This window comes from Pipistrellus hanaki (genome assembly GCF_964339955.1).
Source record: "Pipistrellus hanaki genome assembly, chromosome: 13".
Taxonomy (NCBI): Eukaryota; Metazoa; Chordata; class Mammalia; order Chiroptera; family Vespertilionidae; genus Pipistrellus; species Pipistrellus hanaki.
In genome coordinates, this window is record NC_140515.1 from 40,013,889 (window position 1) to 40,038,102 (window position 24,214).

A 24,214-nucleotide genomic window follows, 5' to 3' on the forward strand; every position below is an offset into this window, starting at 1 on the left:
TCTCTTTCTAAAGCACCGTGGTATTATGGCAGGTATCTAGAAAATTCGACATTTACGTTGAAACCCTCCTCAGGATTCACAGTGCAGTTCTCTTTTCTCATGCCTAGATGGTGAGCAAGGGCTCATAAAATGCATATCACATCATTATATTATGTTTAAACATTTTTATTTCTCCAGAGAATTTAAAATATACAAACATGTGACTCTGTGAGGAAATGATCCAAAAAAGATTATAAATACAGCCATAAATGTCAAAGTTCCTAAAACATTTCACTGGCTCTATCTTCAGAAGAAAGTGTTTACACAGAGAGCACACGCCAGCGTGTTTTATTATTGTTATTGTGGGCATTAAACGTTACAAATGCAATCTGTTTGACATACCCATAAACGATGGTCTTCACAAACCTGTACAAATCACCTGTAACGCTGGGGGCTGATCTGCAATAGCGAATAGGTAAGGCCTGGGCCACTGGCCCTCCAGGCAAGCAAGATATTGCCACCGCTAGGAGGCAGTTAGCAATTCCTCTTCAGAATTTATCTTCATAAATATTAAATTCTAAAATGTCGCCTGTTTCACCTGCAGATTTTCTAGGAAGTAGAACATAATAAGTGGTCCATTATCATTTGCTTTCTGTTTGATCCATTCAGGATGATCAAGACTTCTTCTCTTAAAAAAAACAGATAGGAAAGGAAGAAGGTAGGAGAAGAGAGAGGATGGGTATGAAGAGTGAAAAAGAAGGGGGGAAAGGAGGAGGGGGAAGGAGGAAGAGAAGGAGAAGCTGTTCAATCTAGATTTGTGGTATCTAGCTGCTTTCTTCCTTCTTGGTTTCTCTTTCCCGCTGGTGGGTCAGAGGTAAATTATATCTTGTCAGGCCCATGCTCTCTTCCAATGGGAACTACTCCAGCTCCTGCTCCTTCCTGTTTGTTTGTACAATGAGAATCCCCTCCCCATAACCTACTAGTATACCCAATACCAATGTCTCTAGAGCTGTTGCTACCCAGTAGAAATGTAACATCAGCCACATGTGGGATTGTACCTTTGTGTGCTGTTGGAGATGTTAAAAGAAATAGGTAAAATTAATTTGAATAATATACTAGTATTTCATTTAAGCCAATATTTTCAAAATAGTATCATATCAACTTGTCATCAATATACAAAGAAAATATTTTACATTCTATTTTTATACAGACTGTTTGAAATCCAATGCGTGTTCTACACTTATTGTATATCTCAGTGAAAGCTAGCCACGTTTCCATTATATCCTATCTTCCTATTGCTTCCTATTCTTTAAAATAAGCCTCCTTTAACCTAAACCAGCTTGAATTGGGCTCTGCTTTTTAAAATCAAACAAAGTGGAATACAACAGCAAGGGGAGGGTTTGGTCACAGTGTCTTATTTGCTTATTTCCCGTATTTCAAGGAATTATGTGGTATGGCACCTGACTATTTTTATTCAGCTATGTGCCGTTGGAGATGTTTGGGATTATATGTGCTTTATGGGATGACAGAGCTTAACTTTATTTTTCCTATCCCTTTCTATGCGATGTTACATTTTGTTTGCAAAAATACTGGCACAGTGCAATTTTTCATTAGGCAATTCAAGTTCCTCTTAACAATGCCCTTTGAGACTATTATGAAAGTTGTTAACATTAAACTGCCCTAGCGAAGTGCTGTTTTTGATACCATATAATTTCATTAATTTAAATCCAAGTAAAGATCAAATTTTCCAATTCATCTAAGCCATTTATTAGCCCTAGCTTTCTTGGTGATTAACTTTGATGACAATAGCATTTCATGCAATGTTCAAACATGAAACTCTGCTTCTTACATTACAGTGGAGTTATCTTTATGTTAGCATTTTACTGCAGAGGGGTTTAGAGAAACCACATGCCTGTGAGTTAATGACTCCAGCCTCAGTTTACCTATTAATTAAACGGAAGAGTTTCTTGACTGCAAAATATGCTAAAAACAACAGATCTTAATTATACCTATGAATGGTGGATGGATGCAATAAGGCACAAGTATTATGATTGTTTTAAAAATCATTGTAATGCCATTGATAATATTGAAAGATTAAGACAATTGCTTGGGGGAAATAAACACTTTTTATTTCTGTAACTTATCCTAATTGTAATTATTTCCTTGTATGTCCAGCAGGGTTGGGGCTAGAATCTTGAATGCAAAATCCAAGGGATTCCCCCAAAACTCAGTAATCAAGATAAATAATTTTTAATAAAATATTTTTAAAATTACAAATTAATGTCAAAATTTATGATGAAAGAAAGCAGAATTTCAAATAAAGACAGGAACAGAGATTACAGTGAGCAGATAACACTGTTCCAAGACATTTAGTAAGATTTAGTTATCAAACCACATGACTACAGTTTGCATATTAAATTCGGAAGCTTTTACCATACACAGAACTCAATCAATTTTAAGCTCTTAAGTAATCACTGGGTTTTAATATCTTTTCTTACATATTGTTGTTGTCCTTTCAATCTTCACACTTTGGGGTTCTCCCCAAATATTATATTAGGAAATTCAAATGTGTTTCGCTCCTCAGATCAGAATTAAAGTAGTACGTAGTCTGTTTGTGCTGCATAATTCTAAATAACTGTGAAACCTACTTTTAGGCAGAGTATAAATAACGTGGTTGAGAATAGAAATTTCTGAATAGTGCTTTGCGTGAAAGGACGGTGTAGCCAACTTCACTCCATTGAGGTGACATTAAACAAGATGAGCCTGTTTTATTTCATACAGAGGAATGACCAAATTAAACATGAGAAAGTGTGAGAAGATTTTCAATCATGACTCTTTTCCAGCTTGGATTTTTACTCTTCTGTACTGCCAGAACTAGAATTTTCAAGAGCTACCCTCTCTTTCATGAGCCTTGGAAAAATGATTTTGATCTAGACCTGACTTTGTCAGTGGCCTTAGGATGTTTTGTGGATTTCATCACTGTTCTAGATGTTGATGCCAAATGGGAAGAAGAAAATAGTAAACATGGTCATCTGGGATCTAAAAACCAAGCCAGCACTTGAACTTCATAATTAATTATGTGGGATGTCATTAAAATGCAGATTCTAGGATAGGAACTAAAATTCTGCATTTCTAACAAGTTCACCAAACCTTGAATAGAAAGGAACTATGTTTTTTCTGAGTTTCTATTGTTGCTTTTGAGACAGTTTAAGAGATTACTCCATTGGAAATATAAATTAAGCTGCTGTCTCTACAAGATAATGTCTTTGAGAATAGGAATTTTGTCTTGTTCTTATACTCAGCGCTTAGAACATTACAGGGCATAGTGAAGGGCCTTAAATGTTGTTGATTATTGTTGAATGAATGAATAAATGAAATTTGGGGTCACTTTTAGAACAAGGGCTCTTAATTTCTTTTTTGGTATCCTATATCTTATCTCTTTGGCAACATTAGAAAAACAATGGACCCCTTCTTGGGATAATATTTTTAAATGCATAAAGTAAAATGAATAGCGATTACAAAGAAAACCAATGATATGAAATTGTAGTTCTCAAAATCTGTAAAAGTCAAATGTGTAATGTAATAATGTACGTGCTTTTAAAAAGCAAAATCTAGCAGTAGATCTAATAATTACTATAATTTTGAATAAGTGATGAGTATAAACAATGCTTTCAGATATCTGCAACAACTATAATTTGATAGGAAAATATCTGTGATTTCTTTTGGCGATAAAGAGACAGGTGCTGCTAATAGTGCTCTAGTTTGTTGCCTATATTCATAATTGGGGTATATGGTCAATTTCAGTTGGAGGTAAGTGAAAATAATGTTGTAATTGTTCTCATGTTCAAATTCACAGACATCCTAAATTCTCTTCAGGACCCTCTTGGGGTCTATGAACACCAGCTTAGGAACCTGCTCCTGGACTGTCTACTGGTCTTTTCTTATCAAGCTTTTCCTATGTTGGCTAAGTATTAATTCATAAATTAAAATAATACTATGAAATTTAAGTCGCACAAATTATCAAGCTTTTCCAACATTGGCTAAATATTATTTCATGAAAATAAAAAGAGAGTGACACTTTGGATGCTTTTATTTTATTCAACAAAGTATCTAGTGCCAGACATACTATTCCATTTTTTTAACAGTAAAAAAATCTGAAGTTGCTCTTTCCAGCGATTATTTTCCTCCCTTCCATTCATGCCTTTGGCAGTGACAAAAGTATAATGAGTACCCATATTCACTGAGTAAACAACTCACAAATGCAACTCTGTAAAGTGCATTCCCAGGAAACAGATCCATAAACCTGGTAAGCGCACCCAGACCCGTCAGGAATGTTTGAACTAAATCTTAATTTGTTATTCACGAACACTTCACATGGCCCTCTAAATGAGTTATGTGCTGTCTCATTGACAAGAACTGTAACAGACTGCACATTGGAGACATGGAACTGGGCTTGTGGGATTGTTTTATGGAACAATTTCACAGGTGTTAACCATAGAGGTGGGCTGAAGAGTTGCAACCGAGCGAAGGGAATTCTGAGCCTGGAGTTACTCAAACACCTGTTGGCAAGTTGTATTCTTGCCTCTACCTTAGTTCCTTTGTAATAATTTTGCAGGGTCACCTTATTGGTCTTTTCCTTTAGAAGTCAGAGAGTGAGGGGAGGGGAGTGAAGAAATAGAGAAAAGAAAGAAAAAGAGGGAACTAGCAAGGGTTAGAGTCCGGCACAGTGCCAATGACAACCTAAACCTAGTACAGAGGTCTCACACACCATTGTTTGTTTCCTATGCCACTCTGTGTCCCATACCCCATTCATGAACATGGCGTTTGAATGCTCTTGGGCAGTAAGCTGCAGGTAATCGCTTAGTAACCAGCTCTTTTGGGGGGTGGGGGTGGGGGAAATGGGTGGAATCCCTAATGTGTAGTATTTGCCAGTTTCTGTGGTGTTAATGGCTGATTTCAAGCTACCAGGGTGCGGGCACTGAAAGGGGATTCGGTTAAGAGATGGGTGCAATTGGCTCCAGCATAGAGCCTTTCATCAGGGCGAGCCCCTCTCTGGGGTTCCCACCTCTTCATGGCGCCTCACTCTGCCAGCGTCCCTCTTCCCCACACATGGTCCCAGCCCACACTGGGATTCATGCCTTCTGCCTGGAGCTCTCTGGGCACCTGACACTGGTCACAAAGCCAGGATGAGGAATGTGGGGGCTATATGGAGGCGTGAGCAGAGACTTCCATTCATCCTGTTGGAAAGCAGAGGGATTTGGCAGAAAACAGCAAGAACACGCAGCAGCTCCAGGAAGTAAATGGCTGAGGTGTCACTTGACTGGCTACCTGTTTCTGTTTTCCCATCTATTATATTCAAAGTGCTGGGAGGTCTAAATGAAAGGTGGGAAGTAAGCTGAAAATATAATGGGGCCACACGGAAAGAAAAAAACATTACTACTATTTCCTCCCTTCAGCTTCCACACTCTCCGGAATGAGACATTGTGTAAGGCTTGGATGCTATTTCCATCTCTTCACACGTCTTCTCTTGGTAATTCTCAGTGGGCTTCTGAGATCTGATATAAATGTGCGGGTGGTGTGGAAACTGATGGAGAGGCAGAGATTTATATTAAAAAATTATATACGCGTATTTTACCACCCATTTTAATGTTGCGATTTTGGTGGCGATCCAGTAGTTTAAAAGGAAATAAAGACTTCAAGAACATATTAGTTAAAAAAAAATCATATCATATGTCTCTTTGCTTCACACTGAGAACAAAAAAATAAAACCCGTGATTACTGGTGGTGATGCGTAGAAAAGAAGGGAAAGATTTTGTTCAGACCTCCCACATCAAGAGATCACGGCAGTCATCCATTGTGAGATGGCGAAGCCCTATGGAGTCCCAAACCAGTTACCAAAGGATAGCCCCATCTTCCCTCCCGCCCAACATACACTTCCCTCCCACCTGATGGATAGAGACACTCTGCTAGGGAGGGAGTAATGAAGCTAGCTGTGTGCTTCTCCACAGCCCACTGCTCTTTCTCTTCACCTCACCCCCCATGAAGTTACTGTCAACAGCCTGGTGACTTGACAGGGCTCAGAACAGAAAGCTGGGGATGCTGGTTTATTTCCATGGCCCTTTCTTCTTCAGTCCTCATCCTAGCTTTTAGCCATCTCCTGCCCTGCCTCATTCCAAGGAGTAAAGTAGCATGCAGCAAGATTTCAATAAGCACTTAGAGTACTGTAAAGGTCCTTCAGGGAGATAAACAGTAAGCCAGACTTAAATCACGGTGATAGGAATTCTAGAAGCCATACCCTACTACTTTGTGGTAGGCACATTATCTCATTTAATTTCTCTTTCAGTTGCCTGTGGTCTAGGGGGTTGGTGGGGGGGGGGCATGAGTGGGTCTGAAGACAGATTCTTACGGACACTCAGGCAAAAGATGCGACAGTGAGAAGTGAACCTACCGTGCTAGAGTCTCCAGGCTTGGCACTGACCTCCGTACCTCCGATGCCCAGCCTGGCCAACTTGGACCCATCTTCTAAGGCTCTTCTGAGACACTGTAACGTTCAGGAACCTTCCACGTTAGGTTCCCACTGACAGCTCTCTAAGTGTACTCCTGTATTCATGGGACTTGCTACATTGCAGGGTCCCAATGCTATCTTTTTTTTTTTTTTTTTTTTTTTTTTTTGCCTTGTATTGTATATAGTAAGTGCTCAGAAATGTTTAAAGTCTCCAAGGTTTGGAGTAGAAAAGTAGGCACCCATGGAGAAACTGAGATGTAAATAAGATATTTGTGAGGGTGTGTGTGTGTGTGTGTGTGTGTGTGAATCATTTTGTTCAGCTAAGGCCTGAACTTCAGGTAAACAGGAAATAAGGGCCATTGGAGGACAGTAGTTGGAAGCCACCTGCAGAGGAATTCAGCCATTGATGCAACTGTGAAAATGGACGTGCGGTGCATGCTGAAGGCTCAGGTACATGCCAGGTTGTCTTGCAAAGTCACAATTCCCAAGAGTCCTGACAGGCACACTGGGAAGGAATGAAGTCAGCTTTCGCCTTAACTCGGGACTGCTCAGTCAGCTGTCTTTCGGACTGGAAAAGGAGCCTGTGGTCTGAGGGGTGAGCCCGTTGCAAGACAGATTCTTATGGACACTCAGGCAAAAGAAGCAATGGTGACAAGTGGAGCTGCTATTCCCATTTCCCCCTCATTCCTCGGAAATACAGTTTAACTCCATAAAAGCTACTTTCAGTAGATTATCGGTGGCATTAGAAAATGTGGCATTTTCACTTTTCATGGTTAAATTTCATCTTTCATGAAAATCGTGTATAGGTGTTTCATTAGCTAGTGGGCCAAACAGCTTGGTGCCTCAGACAACCCCTATGTTGTAGATTCTTTGTTCTCTCATTAAACACTTTTGAGGAAGGTTACTCCATTTCTTCTATGTATAGAGGATCTCTCTCTCTGTGTGTCTCTTTCTCTGTCACACATACACACACACACACACACACACACACACACACACTCTCACACATCCTTATATCACTGTGTTGTCTCTTTAGTATCATCTACAGAAAGCCTGCCTTGTATTTTTTTAAAAATATGTTTTTATTGATTTCAGAGAGAAAGGGAGCAGGATAGAGAGAGAGAAATATCAATCATGAGAGAGAATCATTGATCAGTTGCCTCCTGCATGCCCCCTTCTGGGGATCGAGCCCGAAAACCTGGCATGTGCCCTGACCCAAAATAGAACCGTGACCTCCTGGTTCATAGGTCAGTGTTGAGTTACTGAGCCACACTGGCCAGGCCTGTCCTATATATTTTTTTTAAGATTTTGTCCTCATGGCTGTTGTTGCTGGCTTAGTAAAAAGGGTGACAAGAAATCATCTTGGGCATCAGAAGCAGTTAACCAAATACCTGTACTGTTTCTTCAGCTCTCTTTTCCTGCTCTCTCTCCCCTTTTAAGAAAGCCTGCCCCTTTCTATCTAATTTATTATCTTAAGGACTTTGCTATTTTCTCCTTAAGGGGATAGAAGAGAAACTCACTCTTCAAGATGTTACTTTGTTTACTCCAGTTAATTATTTAAGAGGATTCTTTAAGCCCTCACCATTCAACCTTTTCAATTCCACACAGAAACAAAGATAATTTAGAGGGCTAAGGATCTTTATGCAAATGGGGACTTTGGGAGCTGAAAAGGGCACATGCCAGCGCCGGCCCAGGGAGGGTTGGACACCAGGGCACAGTGGCATTCGGTAGCTCGTGGTGACGGGAATTTGGGCCACAAACCTGGAGCCATGTGTTGAACATGTAAACACATTTTAATAATACAGCATTAATGTATTGCTTCTGCAGATTATTTATAATACCGACATGCTGTCTTGTACATGTATAATACATAAACACATCCATAAAAGTTTAATGCCTTCGGAGGAGTGCTTCCCCCCACAGCACTGCCAGTTGACACATTTTCCCTCTCCTTCATGCTGCTTTCGGGAGGAGTCGTGGTGTCAAGGGGGCGGAATTAAGAATGACACCGGGGGAGCGGTCAGAACATGAACTTCTCAAAACTTTGGTGTCAGTCAGACATTTGGGTAGGCGTTCAGTTTAACCATGGCAATCGTGAGTGTGGCTTTAGTTTCTTTTGAGTCACCAATAGGAGCAGCAAAAGACTTTGTCTATATTCTCAGGGCACATCACACTGAATTCAAAAGCTATTATGCAGAGTCCCCTAAACGTTTTGGCTAAAAGCATTTTACACCATTTGACAGACCATAGTCCATCTTAAAGGAAAATTTCAACCCATACATTCCATTCAAAATGAACCTTATAGAGCAGGAGAATTGAGCAAGAGTGATCTTTTTTCAGAATCTGACTCCTAAAGTTTGGGAACACACAATCCCTTCTTCTTTCTCTCTCTGTTCCATCAGCTGAGGCAAGAGCCCTGCCTTAGTGAGAACTCAGATGTCTGCGGATAAGCTCTTAATTCCTTATAGGAAAATGGGACACCCAGACACACATTCAAATCATTTCCTCTTCATCCTTTGCTGATTGGAAATTATAGTTTGGCTTTTTTAAAAAAGGCATTTGAATATACACTCTGCTTTTTCAACTTCTGTGTGTCTGTTGCAGAAATGGAAGTTGGAACTAGCCAGCTCCATCAGTCATCTACCCTCAAACAGTCTCTGAAATTTCTGTTCTTCTCTGGATAGTGGATGTTCAGTCATTTTGCAGCACTCAGCTCAGCTCTAATAACAACTCGATTATGGCCCTGTGGCCTTTCCCATAACATTTATTTTCAGGTCTGCCATGTGTTGGGCTTCCATAACAGCCGGGCTGACTATCTCTCTGTGGCTCCAAAGGCGTGGGCAGTGAGAGGGGATCTGGACTCCTGCAAAGTGTGATGGACTTGGCTGCAGTTCATGTGACAAGCTCGGATTATGGTCCTTTGTCCAGAGCAGGCAGGAAAGAGGCAGAGAGGCTTGATATCAGGCCTGCTTCCTAAGGACACGTAAAGGGCCATTTGTGGTGAGTTTTTTAGACTAAAGCTCGGCTTTTTCTCCATTCTGAAGCTCTGTCCTTTAGCTAGGAAGCTTGCTTGATTGGAAATTTGTTGGGATCAATACTTATTAAAGAAACTTATTGCTCAAGTATAGCTGGTTTTGGCGTACGCCTGAAACTAACATTTGGACGGCACCTAAGAAATATATCTTCTGTGGAATCAATTATGCTTACAGTCCCTAGAATCTGGGTCTAGTATCTTTTTATGGAAATTTGAAAATCATGTGCTTAGAGGCAGGTGTAATATATTATCTATGTCTATCAGTGAGTGAGTAATTAATAGATCTTACCTCTTTTTTTTTTTTTAAACTTAACTATTTTTATCTAAACATTGCACTTATCAAAAGCTTTGATCATACCAAAGGATATGTGAAAATTCCTAAAACATTAGCCTTGGGAAAAAGTAAGTATGATTATAATTTATCAGTATTTTTAAAGTGAAGTTTCGAACATTTTAAAGTGAGGATTCTTGTATGCTTTCAGTCGTCTGGACAATCTAAGCAATCAGGTCTCTTCTCTCTAAAGAAGAGCCAGGGGCAGGAGTGGAGTCTCAGAGAGAGTGAGAAGTTTTGGAATAAAGCACTGTGCGGGGGGGGGGATTTGACAGAACCGACTGGAGAGCAACAGAATATGTTGGTGTCGTCTAGAAGCCCACCTGAGGTCAAACAGCATGTCTGGGGGAGACCTCATCAGCCCAATATCAGTATCTTGACCTCCTCCTCGGATTTGACAATCCACACTGTTTCCAGGAAGAGAGTTTTGGGAACATCAAGGGAGCAAGAGGTGGAGGCTGAAGGAGAGGGAAGTGCTATGAGAACCGTGGTTTTGAGGCTGGAAGCGGCCACAAGGTATAGGATGTGTGCTCATGGGCATCTGGTGGCAGGAGCTAGGGAGAGTGAGTGAGTGAGTTTGGGCAGTGGGCTAGTTCTGAGAGAGCGTGTTTAAGGTGTGTGACAGAGGTGAAGTGAGACAGAGATCAGTGAGTTTGGAACCCAGCAGGTTAAGAATCTGAAACCAGAGGCTCCATCCATGTCCGCAACTGAGATTGGGCACCAGCGAGTCAGGGCCCCTCAGCTGAGGGATGTAGGAATGACGTGCAGTGCCCTGAGCCAGGGGTCCTGTAAGCATCCTCAACTTTGCTGGGAGTATTTCTGTTCACTTGCCCACTCACACAGAGATTTTGGGGTGTCTCCTAATCCTGTAATCCTGACAGGCTGGTGTTTAGGGTCCTGGTTAGTCCTATTTATCTCAAGAGACCCTGTGCTTCTGAGTCTCCCTGCGGGGAGACAGTGCTTTACCTCCATTTCCCCCAAAGTGCTTGTTTGCTCACTGCCCGCATTCCCCAATGCCATCAGCCTCCCCGCTGTGCCAGCCTGCGCCTCTCACTCACAGCAGAGTGTGATGCCGCTATCCACTTTGCAGTCTCTGTACACATCAAAACAAACAAACAGAGACCCAAACACACCCCAGCAGGCGCATTGTCAGGGAATGAGCTCCCATGCTGGCACAGCCCCACGAATTCAGATAAGGATAGCTTAAAATAAATCCTCCCAGGCCAGCTGGTCACAGGCAAGAGCCATGGGATCGCTTCTTGCTACATCCACATTCTATATCCCTGGGCTGTGATCCTCAAAGATGTCCTTTTCCTATTTTAAAGGGAGCCAGAGGCAACAGGGAAGTGAATTACAATTGCCTTCTCCCGACAGAGAGCTGAGATAGTTGAGGAGGCGTTTGGTGGAGGAGGCAGGCAGCATGGCTGAACATTCAAAGAGCACCTGCTCATGATGGTTTTCCACCTCCAGGTAAACAGGAATGTGAGCTGCTTCCGCTGGAGGCCTCTGCCTCCTGCAAACATGAGCCACGTGCCTCAGTTGGCAGGCATTCCATTCCTAGGTCAAGCCCGTGGTTCCCTCATCCGCGACCTTGAAAGCTGCCCATGAACACTCCTTGACACGTGGTACCAGTTCAACATAATAAACATCTCTGGGGACTACCGCAGTCATTTCAGAAAGAAAAATAATTTTTGTATTATAGTCAGCTCTGGTGGATTGGAAGGAAGCTGGTGCCTACGTTTTTATCATTATTTTTTAATTTATTGCCATCTCCAACTTTCCAACCTATTTACCAACATGTTTATTTTAAAAAATATATATTTTTATTGATTTTAGAGGGGAAAGGAGAGGGATCAACAGATAGAAATATCAATGATGAGAATCACTGATCAGCTGCTTCCTGCACGCCCCCCTCCCCCCGCCCACTGGGGATCGAGCCTGCAGTCCAGGTATGTGCCCTTGGCTGGAACCTTCAGTCCGCTGGCTGATGCTCTATCCACTGAGCCAGACAGGCTAGGGTCTAGGTTATTTTTCCATATCTCTTCCTTCAGGAAAACCTGAGCCTAGCACTGGGGCATTGCATAGGCCAGTGTCAGTTGATTATTATGAGTGTTAATTTCAACATGCCCGTGTCTGGCTGTGTGGATAGAAGGTGACTGGGCAAGGGAACAAGGTGTAGAACCAGGAGTAAGAAGAGTGCTTTTCAGCTGGTGATGCAGACACTGTGTACAAGCCTCACTCACGGCTGTTCTGTTTTCTGAGTGAGTTTTTACAAATTGGAAATCACCTTGAGTGTCTAAAAAGTGAAGAGGGTTATCATGCAGCAAGCTCTGATCCATTTCATGGACCGATAAGTGAAACTCATTTTAAACCTACGTTTCTATATCAAAAACGTTCGCTTTCTCTTAGTTCTCCTAATTCCCAATCCAGGGAACCTCAATCTATTGTGAATTGAGTTGCAGTAAAGTTGGGCAGGAGTATGGCGAAATGCAAAGGGGCTGTGTTTATTGGGTCAGACAGATCTGCATTTAAATTTCAACTCAATCACTGAGTAGTCTTGAGCAAGTTCTTTAACCTCTAGTGCTTTAGTTTTGTCCTTTATAAAAATATCCTAACATTTTCTACATTGCAGGGTTACTGTGTGGATTGAATGAAATAATGTCTATAAAACAGTTACTACAATGCTTGTTTGATATCAGGAATAATAATGTTTGAGAGTAAGAAACAGTAATGAACGCTAACTATATAGAAGGCACGGTGCTAACTTCTTTATGCAGAGTAAGTAGCTCATTTAATCCTCACAATAAATCTATGACATAGTGCATGTTATGAAGACCTATTTTTCACACAGAAACACAGAAAGGTCTGGATGTTAGTGGTAAGAGGAGAGGTATACAAATAAGCCATTTGTATAGGAATAAGAAGTGTGATGATGCCTGATTGGTGTGGTTCAGTTGGTTGAGCATCATCCTATGCACTGAAAGGTTGCCGGGTTGATTCCTGGTCAGGGCACCTGCCTAGGTTGTGGATTTGATTCCTAGTTGGGATGCATGCCGGAGACAACTGATTGATGTTTTTCTCCCACATTCATGTATGTCTACCTAAAACCAATTTTAAGAAAACATTAAAAAGTGTGATGAAAATGGTGGTAGTGATGGTTGTGGTGGTTGTGGTAGTGGTAGTACGTTTGTTGAATGCTTGTTAAGTACCAAGTTCTGTGCTAATTTTTAAAATATGCATTAGCAATTTACAATAACTATAAAGTTTAATCTTTAGCCCAGTCTATACTAAAGAAAACAGAAATATAGAGGAGATTAAAAACATGCTTAAGATCACGTTGGCTAGCAGGAACTTGAATTTAGCTCTCTGTGACTCCAGTAACTGCAGTCTTAACTACTGGCCAGTGATTCTCAAAGTAGAATCAGCATTGCCTGGGAATGTATAAGAAAGGCAAATTGTCGTCCCCACCCAGACCTACAGAATCAGAAACTGTAGGGGTGGAGTCCAGTGATCTCTGTGTTAAGGAGCTCTCTGGGTGATTCTGATGCAAGATCAGGTTTGAGAGCCCGGCGCTAGCCTGTATTGCCTACCTTCAAGGTAAGGCAGGCTAGGCTTGGAGAAAGATATCTATGGAATGGATTTGGATTGATCTAAAATCCGGTGGATTTAGGTTTTACCTCTGGCTATCTCCAGAGCAAATTCCCATCATCCCATTCTGCCTCCCAGCACCACCCTCACCCATTGCTATGTGGTGCCTGTGACAGACCCTATAGGAGTAATATTTGTCGTTGGTGAGCCGCTCGTGATAGAGCTGTTATTTGGTTTCCACTGGAGGTGACGGGCAAGGTTATGCCTCCCACCTTATTAGCTGTGTGTGGGTAATTGAGTCAACTTCTCTGTACCTCAGTTTCCTCAGCTGTATATTGGAGATAATCGCATCACCTATTCCAAGTGGATGGAATGAAGATTAGGTGTGACAATCTCTTTGTCAAGTGTGAGCTCTGAGCTTAGCACTCGATAACTACTCGAGAAACATTCGCTACTTTTTTTAGGGAAAAAATATCCTTTCTGAAGGGTTGGGCATCATTCTAAAAAAAAAATGTATTTAGGGCGAGTAAAAGTTTACATTCTAATTCACAGAGATAAACTTCGGAGAAGAACAGTCAGTGGCACGAGGACCTTGTTCCCCCGGTACTGTCCATTTCAGGAAAGCCTGGGTGGGAAGTACCTAACTGTGATTCCTCTATTCTCATTTCAGTAAAGGCTGCGCACTGTGGGTTTAACTCCTCTGAATCACTAACGAGTGATAGAAAAAGAAATGGATACTCTTTCAAGTACATTTTTTTTTTCCCTTTTAATTTCACCAGGGCAAACTGCCTCTAAAACAGCCCATTAGTTAAAACACTTGAGCAGAACCAAGAAACAAGGATAATGGGGTTTGTTTCGTCAGCCACCCCTTCTCCATACCCAACTGCTTCCCACTTCTATTTAGAGGCAGAGGAAGCTAAATGTGCTCCACCGTGTCAGTGGGGTAAGCATGACAACAGCTGAGAGCCTTTGGAGGCACACGTGACCGTGTGAAAAGCGAAGAACGTGCAGAAGGAGCTGAGGGAGGGACCGAGACTCCCTGAGAGGGGGGTGGATCTTGTGTCCTACTTATTCCCCCTGTATTTCTTATGATCCAGACGATAAACCGGAGGGTGTCTTTTCCAGGGCACCACATTCCTAGACCCTCCATCATGGGAAACCTGTGGGCTGCCCCGTGACTTCACTAGGGCTTCCCTAATAAATACCACAGACTGGGTGGCTTACGTTTTATTTTCTCACAATTCTAGAGGCTAGAAGTCCGAGACCAAGGTGTCAGCAGGGTTGGTTCCTTCTGAGGATCGGGAAGTCAAATCTGTTCCAGGCCTCTCCCCCAGCTTCTGGTGGTTTGCTGGCAACATCTGGCACAACTTGGCTTCTGCAACATCTTCCTATGATGTTCTCCTGTGTGGCCAGATTTCCATTTTATATGGAGGATTCCAATCACGTTGTATTAAGGGCCCACGCCTTACTCCAGTATGACCTCATCTTAGCTAAGTACATCTGAGCAATACTGTTTCCAGGAAATGTCACATTCCTGTGTTCTGGGGTTAGGGCTTCCAGATGTGAATTTTGAGACGCCATAATTCAACTCATGACAGATGGTAAATGAAACTGTAGGTCCACCAAACAGATAGCTCTGGCCTATTTAAGCAGGATTAGAGCAGTACTTCTCAACCGTAATGTCCACATGAATCACGTAGGACTATTCAGTAAGTCTGGGGAGGGGACACGATTCTGCATTTCTACTACTTGGAGTAGCGAGGTCCCAACAGACCCTCATGACAGTTTATTCTTGCTCCCCATCTCACACTTTACTGTGCCCGTGCTTACTGTGCTCCTTCCCAAGGCTTTGCAGGTTCCCCTCCTCACCTGGAGCCATATATTAGGGGTAGCCACAGTTCAGGGCATAAACACAATCAGATGAACAGAATTCAGAAGCTCTTAAAATCATTCCTGGCTGAAGCAGTGGAGGCTAGATGTTGTCTGAGGTACAAGCTATTTTCTGAGCTGTGTCCACAGCCCCTGGCTCATCCGTGTCATCTTTCAACCTCTGTAGAGCCATGGCCATTGTGGCCTCTGTGGTTTCATTCTCCTGAGATCCCACTGAGTGCAGGACTAGTTGAAGATAGATTAGGTGTCCTTAGAATGTTTTAGTAAATTAATACTTAGGCCAGAGGAAAATGTTTGCGGCATATCACAAACCCAATGTTAGCATGCAGGATATATAAAGAAGCTATGCAAATCAAAATTTCAAAGTGAAAATGGCCAAAAATTATGAGGACAGAATTCACCTGAGAGGAATGACCAAAAAACATGAAAATAATTTTGTTCCCATTTTTAATTTGAGAAATTCCAATTAACATATTAAGACAGGATCATTTCTTGATCTTTAGAGAAATAAAGATTTAAAACATTAATTGATGGCAAGAATTTGAAGAGAAATTCATGGACAGAAATATAAATTGGAGGCCAACTTGGCATTACTGCTACATCTGAATGTGTAATTCCTATGTCTGTAACCATACCACAGAAACACATGGATGCATAAGGGAGCATGTTTAGGGCATTCATTGAAGTATGTATTCATTAATAATAACTAGTGGCCTGTTGCACAAAGATTTGTGCAAGAATAAGCCTTTCTTCTTTTGGCTTTGCTCCCAGCTGCCCAGGAGTCTGCAGTCTTTGCTCCTGGCTGGAGCACCACTCCTGTAGCTCCCTCTGCCCCCCGCCACCTTCCCCTTCATAGCAGGTGTCCTGCCCTGCCCAGCCACTCAGAGCCTGTGTATGCAAATTAACCCATCTTTGTTGGGGTAATTTGCATACCCACTCCTGATTGGCTGATGGGCGTCATGGGGGTACAGTCAATTTGCACATTTCTCTTTTATCAGTGTAGATAGTAAAAATTGTTGACAATCTAAATGTACAGCAGTAGGGAAATAAAGTTTTGCGTAGATGTACCACATAGCTATTAAAATGAATAACAGCAGATAACATTGCTTGTCTACTTACAATCTACCAGATCCTGTTCTAAGTGCTTTTCATATATTAACTTTTAAATATGTCATATGTACTATCCTTATCCCTAGTTTAGAGATGCAGAAAATGAGGCACCGAAAGGTTAAGTATCTTGCTCAAGGTTACCCAGCTGGGACAGAGATAAGATCTGAGTCTGTATAATCCAGCTGCATAGGATAAACTCTGAACCATTTCATGGTACCACATCTAGATGACTAGAATGGGGTGGTCTCTCTATCCTGAAGTATAAAGACGTCTAAGTAAACTGATCATATGTAATAACATAAATGGGAACATATAAATAATGTAACATACATGTTAGCGAATTAATGAGTCATAGGATCTAACACCCTCTACCGTATGTAAGAAAACTCCAAACACATACTTTGTGGGAAATTGGGTATGTATGTAATTGCAGGGAAAAGCTCTGGGATGTGTCACAACAAACTTACCCAAATTTACCAGCTATTTCTGAAGAGAGGGAAAGGGTGGCTGTGGAGATTATGGGGGTGGTACAAAGAACATTTTTACTTTCATTGGCAGTAAGGTTTATTGAAAGATTATATGTTAATGATTATTTTGTAATTAATATTAATTTTAGAACATTAATCAGTGGTATCAATTCTCAGTCCTGCACTGACTTGGCTTTACTGTCTCAAAAGCACACAAGCATCCACTAAGCATTCTCTTTGGCCTAATGGGTAAATCCTTCCCTCCCTCCTCAGTCACCCAGCCATCTGAGAAGAGCCATCCTCTAAGCATATTGCTTTTCCTTTATCATTCTCATCGTCATCACAGTTTGTTTATCTTTCATGAGGTGTTATTTATTAGTCCTGTGGTGGTTGTTTATCATTGTTCCCATTGTAATCGGGAAGAATATAAAAACTGGAATTTGAGAGAGGGTCTCAATCTAATGGCTATAGCATGGTTTAAAGTGGCTTATGTCTGGGGAAGGAAGGGTATTTTCAAAAATTCCTAAGTTCTTCTTGAAATTGTGTATCTTTCCATGGGCCTAACACAAAATCCTCTATTTCCCTGATAAATCAAAATGATTTGCTTCTTAAGTATAGTTTATCCTAGTTTATCACCTTGTCCACCTATTCTTCCCACCAATTCCCATACCACCCTCATAATTAAATGAACACGGACTTGTGAGAAGAAATGGAATTTATAGTTGATTTTTATTTATTGACCAAGCAGATATACTTGGCGATGCTTAACACATATACACAGAACATTTAAATAGTCACTTTTCATTTTTAGGCTGAAACCAGATGGCCAGTCCTACTTGCTGATGCATCTCTAGCACATTCTGATAGGCTGACCTGGAAAAGGACATGCTTGCAGTATATCCCAGCTCTGGGCTCTCCTCCTCTGCACATATATCAAAGTCACACAAAGAAACCACTTTCCCTGACAAACTCATGCTCAACTTCTAGAACTCATTTTCAGGGATTCTTTAGTGCTTGACCTCTGGGATACACTGAAAAGACATTAGATTCTGTGTAATCCCATTGAACACATCTTTGCTTCTATATTTCTTAGGTAAGCATTGAAAAGGAAAAATATATATATGCATGCAAAAAAATTGATTTAAACCCATACCCCACAAGTTATACTTAGACCTCAGAATAAGAGTGGGGGGGAAAATAAAATAAAACTTCTGGGAGAAAAATCTTTCTAATTTTGGGTTAGGTAAAGAATTTTTAGCTACTCTACCAAAAGCTTGACCCTTAAAAGAAAACAAAAAACTGATAAGTTTGACTTCATTAAACTTGAAAATGTTTGTGCTTCAGAAGATTCCATTAAAACAAGGAAAAGATAGGCTATAGATGAGGTGGCAAAAATATTGGCAAATCATATGTCTAATAAAGGACTTTAATCAGAATATGTAAACCAGTATTGCAACTAAATAAGACCAACAACTCAATTTTAAATTGGGCAAAATATTTGATAGACATTTTACCAAAGAAACAGAATCATACAGTGACCAAAGGGACTATTGTCAAAGAAGAGGGAATGGGTGGATGGGTAAAAAAGGTGAAGGGAAATAGTCAATAACATTGTGATAAGTTTGCATGGTAACAGATGATTACTAGAATTAATAGGGTATCCCATTGTAAGGTATAAAAATGTTGATTCACTGTGTTATCCATATAAAAGTAACAAAATAAAATATTGAATACAAACTATACTTAAATTTAAAAAATTTACATATGAATGGCTAATAAGCATGTAAAATATACTCAACATTATTAGTCATTAGAGAAATAAAAATTAAAATGACAATGAGATACCCCTCTCTACACACTAATAAGCCCTAATCAAAAAGACACATGTTACCAAATGTTGGAAAGGATGTGTGTGGAGAAACTAGAACCCTCATGCATTGCTTGTGGACACAAAATGGTACAGCTATTGTTAAGACTGTTTGGCAGACTCTTAACAAATTAAATAATTTTCCATACCTCATAGCAATTCCAGTTATAGGAATCTACGCTAGTGAAATGAAAATATAGGTCCATGCAAATGTTCATAACAGCAGATCCAAAATAACCCCAAATTAGCAAGGCCCATCAACTGGTGATTGGATAACCAAGTATGATATATCTATACTGTAGAATGTTAATTAGCAATAAAACGAAATTAAGTACTGATACTTGCTACAACATGGAAGGACATCACAAAACACGCTAAGTGAAAGAAGTCAGGTGGAAAAGGCTGCATATTGTAAGATTCTATTTATATGAAATGTTTAGAAAAGGCAAATTGATTCAGACAGAAAGCAGGTCAATGGTTGCCTAGGACTGTCGTGAGTGCAGGGATTAATTGGAAATGGGCATGAGGAAACTTTTGGGATAATAGAAATTGGAAAACCCTAGAATGTGGTGGTGGTTGCAAAACTATAAATTTACTAAAAATAAATGAATTACGTATTTGCGATTGGTGAATTGTTTGATATGTAAATTACTCCTTAGTAGAGCTATTTATAAAAAAGAAGACCAATAGTATATTCCCATGTGCCTGTCTGGAACTGGGAAATTTGCTCACTCTAATGCTAGCTTAGTTATTTGCTAGCCACATTAACCAAGACTTTTTGTCCCCAAAGAAGTTTTTTATTCACTCTAGGGACTGACCAGTGTTCTGTGTCTTGTGTTTTGAAGACAGAGTACCAAAATAATAAAGGGCAGAGCAGATAAGCAAGATTCCTACTTTATCTTTTGGTGCTTACAATTCCGAGAAGATTCAACTTACAGGAAAAATAGCTGCCAACCTATAGTTACTTAAGGAATCCTTGATAAGTGCTGCTGACATTTTTGTAGACAAATATTCCCTTCTCAGCCATGGCTGAAACTCTTCTTTCAGATTAATTTGGCCATTTTATACCTTCACTTCACTTCACTGGGAACAGAGGCCCAGCAAGCTCGTTGGTCATTATGGAACCAAGGTGGAGTCAGAAGTCATAGATTTAAATTCCAACTCCGACAACTCAGTGCTTAGGACTTTATAAAGCTCTCTATGCATATTAACTGGTATTATAATCTAAAATTGCTACAGTGTTTAAAAATTATTACCAATATAAGCCCATACTTACTATCATCTTGAATTGAACCTGCTATCTCTTCTCCCAAACTTTTAACTTGTCCATTTGTTTAAGTCCCAAGGGTAAGCTTCATTCCCACATCCTGGCTATTCACCTTTTGACATACTCTCCCAGTTTCATTGCTCCATTTCAGTGGTCACTACTCCAATGAGGTCATCAGCATCTGAGCTTGTGATTGAATATTTTATTTTGCTGCTTTTACGCCATTCCTACTGCTGCCCTGATCCAACACTTCTCTAGACCGATATACAGTGGCTCACTCAGACCTCTAGTCCTACTTTCCATTGATTCATCACCTGGACCATGAATCTCATCTCATCCAACATGTCCCAGTCTCACTCCTCCCAACAGGAATTCCCTTCTTCAAACATACCAACTCCTTTACTGCCCACTCAGTCTTGTCCTCTTGGTTTATGGCAGGAATGCCCTCTTTTTATTTCTAAATGTTCCCTTTGAGGGTTATCTCAAGGCTTGCTTGTAAAGGGTGAAGATCTTGATCCCATATGCTTCTCAACCTATTTTCTTAGACTCATAATACCCCATGATTCTGAGTTTCCCCCTGAGGACTCTTCCAAGTTATCCCTCTCTTACCAGTTCATCTGTATTTCCATTTCCTGGATGTTCAGATCTGGGGTGTTTTTAGGAGCTTAAATGACCTGATAAACTAGTTCCCATTATGGAAAAAAAATAGGTAGACCCTTTTGAACCTTCATTTTTAAAAGGGATAATCTGTGACAGATGCAATGGCCCATCAATCAATTAATAATACAGAAATTGCATGCACCTGGGAAGGGAAACATGGTGGGAAGTGAGAGGAGTACATAGGAATATCATTACAATGTTCCTGACATCATTCTTTGTAAGCTTCCACTTACCCCTGCCTTCTAAAACTCTGCCTCACCCTCTGTAGTGTATGTTTTGCAGGTTTAGGAATCGAAAAGACCTGGATCTAAAGCCTGGCTCTGTCACTGACTAACTGTGTGGCCTTGGGAAAATCACTCAATCTCTCTGGGCCTCACTTTTCTCATCTGTATATTGGGGACCTTAATATTTAGCTTGTAGAATGACTGTGAGAGCCAGATAAAATAATATATATATGCAAAAGAACTATCAACAGTATCTACCTCAGTAAGATGTGAACACAGAGGTAGTCTATTATCTTATGAAGTCTTGTTTTTTAATAATTCCACGAATTCATGCTGTATATCTTCAGACTGTTCTCAAGAACAAGGACATTTTGTCCTGTTTCTTTTTTCACAATTTCAATAGTTCCCTCCTTTGTGTGTGTATATATATGTATTCCCATATCATCTCATAAGGTGTTCAATGTTGCTTTTCTTCTAAGTGAAGCATTAAAATAACCTTGAATTTACATTTAGTTGTAAATGAATATAAATCTTTATATAAGTCAAATCTCAAAAAGTCATTTAATCCACCCAAGAAAAGCCATTGCCAGGCTTTGGGTGTTTTTTCCTTTTTAAATCCAGAATATCTCTAGTAACATAGTGCATCACCATATGGACTTTTATGAGGACAGCGTACTTTTAAATACATTCTTATTTCAATCCAAACACTTTCTTCTCTTTTGAATAAAAATACTCAATCTTTTAATTTATCTATTAGTGTTTCTCCATAACAGATTTTAAGTCAGTCTCACTTTCCAGCCTATTGATAATATGAGTCTTTGGGATTAATTGGCAAAGAAATATGTACTAACAGTGTATAGTATGTATATGATAGTGTGATAGTTAAGAGCACAATTTTGGTTTTGGTTTGAATCTCAGTTCTTATTCTCCCAGAAGTCATTTGTTTCTTTGCCTCAGTTTCCTCGTCAGAAAACTGGAATTGTATGTCAACCTAATAGAGTTAAAATGAGGATAAATGGAAATAATGAACGTGAAGTGATCAGCACAATGTTCAGCACGTAGCAAATTCTCAATTAGCACTCTGTGTATAAAGTTACCATTTCAGTAATCAAATGTTATCCTAGATGCTTTCACATATATCCACCTCAGGAACCTGGGACTTACTAGGTCACAGAAATCTAGGGGAAAAGAAAGTTGATGGTAACAGCCAGCATTTCTTTGATTCCCCTTCCCCTCATTCTGAGGACCCTTGAGCCACTTGATTATTTTTCTATTGATAACTCTTTAAAATTGAGGCAAAATGCCCATAGCATGAAATTTAGCATCTTAATCATTTCTAAGCGTACATTTCAGCAATATAGTACATTCACATTGTTGTACAACCAATCTCCAGAACTCTTTTCATCTTGCAAAATGAAAACTCCATATTTATTAAATATTTCCTTATCCTCTTCCACCGCCCCTGACAACTGTCATTTTACTTTCTATCTTTGTGAATTTGACTATTCTAGATACTTCATATAAGTGGAATATGCAGTATTTGTCCTTTTATGATTTTCTTATTTCACTTAACATAATGTCCTCCGAGTTCATCCATGTTATAGCATATGTCAGAATTTCCTTCTTTCTTAGGATGAATACTATTCCATAGTGTGAATATACCATATTTTATCAATCCATTCATCCATTGATGGGCACATGGTTGCCTCTACCTTTTGGCTACTGTAAATAAGGCTGCTATGAGGATGGGTATACAGATATCTCCTCAAGGTCCTGCTTTCCATTCTGTTGAGTATATTCCCAAAACTGTAATTGCTGGATCATGTGCTAATATTATTTTTAATTTTTTAAAAATAAAATGCCATACTGTTTTCCATAGTGTTAGCCACTCTTTTAGGTTTCCTTCTCAAGTTCAAGAACCCTCAAGGGCTATAGACACATGACTTCACAGCCGCCCCATTTCTTCCTCACTTATTCAGCTCACCTAATGATATCTGCTGTGTCTCTAACATGAGCCAACATTTCCCCTGTCCTGCCACAACAGATCTTGTGGAATGTGTTGTCTGTGCCTTGGGTGGTATATGTTGTCACAGCCAAAGCTGCTTATATGGGTCAAGGGGTTCTTGAGGGACCACTTTGTGGGCTACATACTTTGCTACATTATCTCACTTAATCCCCACGACAGCCTTCTGGAGTGGACCTGAACACTGGCCCCTTAGACTGGTGTGGTTCAGTCAACTGGCTGTATATTCGACTCGTGGTGGTAGTGGTGATTGGTGTGGGGGTGTGCATAAAGGCTCAAAATATTCCAGTGCAGAATTTAAAAAAAAAAAAAAAAAAAAAAAAGTTCTTCAGTTAATTCCAATATGTAGGAATTCCAGCAGCCTTGAAGTCAGGAAGAGCTTGTCAGAAATGCAGGTGTCTTAGCCACACCCTACACCTGCTGAATCAGAACCCTCGTTTTAACAAGAACCTGATGGATTTGTGTGCCTGCTCAAGTTTGAGAAGCATGGCCTTAGCCCACAGAACATTTAACTCAGACAAATAAACCCCACAGAGCACGTAAGCTCTCACTGAGGGTTTTTAAGTGCCTCCAGTCCTGACCTCACTCATCTCCCTATCTTAGAGATGCAGAATGAAAGGTATATGTGCAATTTTTAATCATTTGATTTTCATGTCGGGGATCTAATTTCCAGGCTAAAGCATCATGACTCTATAAGTAATCCCCTCTCTTATAATCCCTAAACCAATTTCTAAAGTAAAAACCCAGTGCAGTGAGGGAGCAAATGGAGGCCTAGCCATACAGAGAAATGGGTCCTTGCCTGGTTTTCTTGTTGCATCTTCTGTTTACCTGATAACCAACCACCAAAAGCACCTGCTCTGAGGTTTTCTGTGAGTTCCTACCGTGGAGTCCTATCTGCAGGAGCCTTAACTTCTCCCACGATTCTAATACATCGGGTGCATATGAGGACTAGTTTCTTAGCTCTTCCCTCACCTTCCCAGCTTTATGCTAAAGCAGTAAATTAATACTCACCTTTGCCAAACCCACACATTTCGTACAATTAAGTTGCAAGCTTTGTAGTTAGGAAGGGAAGAGGGTTCCTTTATATTCTGTGTGGCCAAAAGGCCTTATGTATGTATGTATGTACGTACTTATTTTTGGGTCAGCTAGATCACGTCAGATCAGCAATTGTCAAGGTATTCAGCAAGAAATTGAAGCATGCTTTGTAAGGAATGTATAATTCAACAGCTGTGATCTGTGGGAGTTCGCATAAGCTCCCAGGGAGGAGGC